We start from the raw sequence: 4,804 nt of genomic DNA on the forward strand, positions 1-4,804 counted from the left end.
TTGATGATGCAACCACTCTCTCCTAAGGAGGATCCTACAATAGTAAGTTGTAGTTTGAATTCATGATTAAATAGGTTATAAATTTAGCATGTTATGAATTATAATGTTATAGTTTAAATTGTAGATTCATCTGACAAACATATTTGAACATATACAGCCCACAATCAACGAGGTACAAGCATTGTTGAGGGCATACAAGAGGACTCCTAACCAGTGCAGGAGGTTGATGAGAGATGTATTTATTATGAAATTTTGATAGTATAAATCTTCATTACAAAAAATATCATTATACATTTGATACAAAGAATCATAAAAATTTAGTAGTCTAACTTTGGGTTTTCCTTTTTTGTTTATGTAGGAGGCATCCAATCCACCTAGTGCAGTGAAGAGGTTGCATTTTGATCATCCACCAACACCCTAGGATAGTATAGTTTTTGTAGGATGCATCATGAGACATTTTGAGATGGCATATGCTACATTGTATACAGGAACATTGATATTATACACATTCTGATGGCATGATTAGCCACATTTTGTATATGGATCTATGTATTTTGATATATATTTGAGTACTTTGTCTATGGATACATGATCTTTGATATATATTTGTATAAAAAAAATTTCTATGGATACATGTATTTTGATATATGTTTTTTTCATTTATGTGCACAATGATATACAAATTAATTTAGTATCTAGTATTGTTCAATTTATCGTGGATCACGTGTATTGTTCATGTTTATGGAATATCATTAATTTTGATTATGTTTGTTATATTTGATTCAAATGCAATAATTTTTGAATAACATTTTAATAACCTTTATTATCAAATTTGGATGCAATGTATAATTTGAAGTGCTATCATAACATAAACACACTTGTTAACCTCCTACACAAGGTTCAAATAACCCCAAATCTAGTTTTAAACTTCACCTTCAACCTTGAAACTAACTCTTGGCTTCAAATCTAATCTGAACATAGTTAAGGACTCCACACCTCAACCATAGATTCTATTCTCAACCACCAATTCATTCATAGATTCATAATCTTTGATAACTAGCACTTCAGCTTGTTACTATCCTCGTACTACTACTTTTCAATTTCAACATGACCTCAAAATATCTCAACTCAAGAGACTTGATTGGACGGTTCTTCAATATCCCTCATGAGCTCTAATTTATTTTAGGCCTTAGCATCACCGTCCTGTAGCATTCAATGGATCATTGATAGCCCTCACGAGCTTCGAGTTATGACCCTCAAAAGATCGACCTCAAAATGCACTTAAAGCACCTTGGACACTCCTCGGTACGAGGTGGCCATGGACAATGGATGGTCTCCATGGAAAGAAAAAGGGTGTCACTAAGGTTCACCCACCCACTCAGAGCTAGTGGCATTGATGATTCGATGCCAAGATTAGCGGTTTCAAAGTTACGCTGCAGTGCACCTATGAACTAAGGTACACTGCGAGTTTTGACATCGAGCGAGATCATTCTGTCGAATCCAAACAAAATTTGATCTCCCAAAAATGAGATAGGTTATTTTAGGTCTTAGCATCATTGTCCTATAGCATTTGATAGTTCATTTATAACACTCACGAGCTCTAAGTTATGACCCTCGAAAGATCGACCTCAAAATACACTTAGAGCAACTTGGAGACTCCTTGGTACAGGGTGGCCATAGACGATGGATGGTTTTTGTGGCTAGAAAAAGAGTGTAAATAGGGTTCACCCACCCACCTAGAGCTAATGGTGCTAATAATTTGATGCCAAGATCAATAGTTTCAAAGTTACACTATGGTGCACCTATGAACTGAGGCACACCACTAGTTTTGACATCGAGGGAGATTGTTGTGCTGAATCCAAATGGAATGTGATCTCTCAAAAATGAGATAGGTTATTTTATGTCTTAGCATCAATGTCCTATAGCATTTTATAATTCATCAATATCCCTCATGAGCTCCAAGTTATGACCCTTGGAAGATCGACCTCAAAATGCACTTAGAGCACCTTGGAGACTCCTTGGTATGGGGTGGCCACAGATGATGGATGGTCTCTATGGCTAGAAAAAGGGTGTGACTAGGTTTCACCTACCCACCAAAAGCTAATGGTGCTGACAATTTGATGCCAAGATCAGCGGTTTCAAAGTTACACTATGGTGCACCTATGAATTGAGGCACACTATGAGTTTTGGCATCAAGTGAAATCGCTGTGAAGAATCCAAACGAAATGTGATCTCTTGAAAATGAGATAGGTTATTTTAGGCCTCAACATCACTATATTATAGCATTCAATAGTTCATCAATAGCCCTCACGAGCTCTGAGTTATGACCCTCGAAAGATTGACCTCGAAACACACTTAGAGCACCTTGGAGACTCCTCAGTATGGGGTGGCTATAGACGATGGATGGTCTTTGTGCCTAGAACAAGGATGTCACTAGTGTTCACCCACCCACCTAGGTCTAATAACACTAATGATTTGATGCCAATATCAGTGGTTTTAGAGTTACGCTGGGGTGTACCTATGAGCTGAGGCACACTGCTAGTTTTAGCATCGAGTGAGATCATTGGGTTGAATCCAAATGGAATGTGATCTCTCAAAAATGAGATAGGTTATTTGAGGCCTTAGCATCACCATCTTGTAGCATTCAATAGTTCATTGATAGCCCTTATGAGCTCTGAGTTATGACCCTCAGAAGATTGACCTCGAAACACACTTAGAGCACCTTGGAGACTCCTTGGTAAGGGGTGGCTGCGAATGATGGATGGTCTCCATGGAAAAAACAAGGGTGTCACTAGGGTTCACCCACCCACCTAGGGCTAATGGCACTGACTATTCAATGCGAGGATCAGGTGTTTCAAAGTTATGCTCTGGTGCACCTATGAACTGAGGTACAATGCAAGCTTTGGCATCGAGAGAGATCATTGTGTCGAATCCAAATGGAATGTAATCTCTTGAAAATGAGATAGTTTATTTTAGGCCTCAACATCACCATCCTATAGTATTTTATAGTTCATCAATAGCCCTCACGAGCTCTGAGTTATGACCCTCAAAAGATCAACCTCAAAATGCACTTAGAGCACCTTGGAGACTCCTCGGTACAAGGTGGTCACAAATGATGGATGGTCTCCATGGCTAGAACAAAGGTGTGACTAGGGTTCACCAGCCCACTCAGAGCTAATGGCACTGACAATTTGATGCCAAGATTAGTGATTTCAATGTTACGTTGTAGTGCACCTATGAACTGAGGCACATTGCGAGTTTTGGCATCAAGCGAGATCATTGTGCCAAATCCAAAAAAAATTTGATCTCTCAAAAATGAGATAGTTTATTTAAGCCTTAACATAATCATCCTATAGCATTTGGTAGTTCATCAATAGCCCTCACGAGCTCCGAGTTATGACCCTCGAAAGATTGACCTTGAAATGCACTTACAGCACCTTGGAGACTCTTCGGTATGGGGCGGCCGCAAATGATGGATGGTCTCTATGCCTAGAACAAGGGTGTCACTAGGGTTCACCCACCCACACTGAGCTAATGGCATTGATAATTCGATGCCAAGATTAGCAGTTTCAAAGTTACGATATGGCGCACCTATGAATTGAGGCACACTGCGAGTTTTGGCATCGAGCGAGATCGCTATGCTGAATCCAAATGGAATGTGATCTCTCAAAAATGAAATAATTTATTTTAGGCCTCAGCATCACCATCCTATAGCATTCAACAGTTCATCAATAGCCCTCACGAGCTCTAAGTTATGACCCTTGGAAGATCGACCTCGAAACACACTTAGAGCACCTTGGAGATTCCTCAATATAGGGTGGCCGCGAACGATGGATGGTCTTCATGGCCCAAACAAGGGTGTCACTATGGTTCACCCACCCACCCAAAGCTAATGGCACTGATGATTTGATGCCAAGATCAGTGATTTCAAAGTTATGCTCTGGTGCACCTATGAACTGAGGCACACTATGAGTTTTGGCATCGAGTGAGATCACTATGCCAAATCCAAATAGAATGTGATCTCTCAAAAATTAAATAGGTTATTTTAGGCCTCAGGATCACAATCTTGTATCATTTAATAATTCATCAATATCCCTAATGAGCTCCAAGTTATGACCCTTGGAAGATCGACCTCCAAATGCACTTAGAGCACCTTAGAGACTCCTCGGTACAGGGTGGCCATGGACGATGGATGGTCTCCATGGCTAGAAAAATAGTGTCACTAGGGTTCACCTACCCACTCGAAGCTAATGGAACTAACGATTTGATGCCAAGATCAACAGTTTCAAAGTTATGCTCTTGTGCATCTATAAATTGAGGCACACTACGAGTTTTGGCATCGAGGGAGATCACTATGCCAAATCCAAATGCAATGTGATCTCTCAAAAATGAGATAGTTTATTTTAGGTCTCAACATCACCATCCTATAGCATTTGATAGTTCATCAATAGCCCTGACGAGCTTGGAGTTATGACCCTTGGAAGATCGACCTCAAAAGACACTTAGAGCACCTTGGAGACTCCTCGGTATGGGGTGGCCACAGAGGATGGATGGTCTCTTTTCTTAGAACAAGGGTGTCACTAGGGTTCAACCTCCCACTTGGAGCTAATGGCATTGACAATTCGATGCCAAGATCAACGGTTTCAAAGTTACGCTTTGGTGCACCTATGAACTGAGGCACACTATGAGTTTTGGCATCGAGTGAGATCACTGTGCTGAATCCAAATAGAATGTGATCTCCCAAAATTGAGATAGGTTATTTTAGGTCTTAGCATCAGCATCCTATAGCATTTGACAGTTCATC

The sequence above is a fragment of the Cupressus sempervirens genome, chromosome 8 (genome assembly GCF_028749045.1).
Source record: "Cupressus sempervirens isolate cs-2001-9-10 chromosome 8, ASM2874904v1, whole genome shotgun sequence".
In the NCBI taxonomy this organism is placed as follows: domain Eukaryota; kingdom Viridiplantae; phylum Streptophyta; class Pinopsida; order Cupressales; family Cupressaceae; genus Cupressus; species Cupressus sempervirens.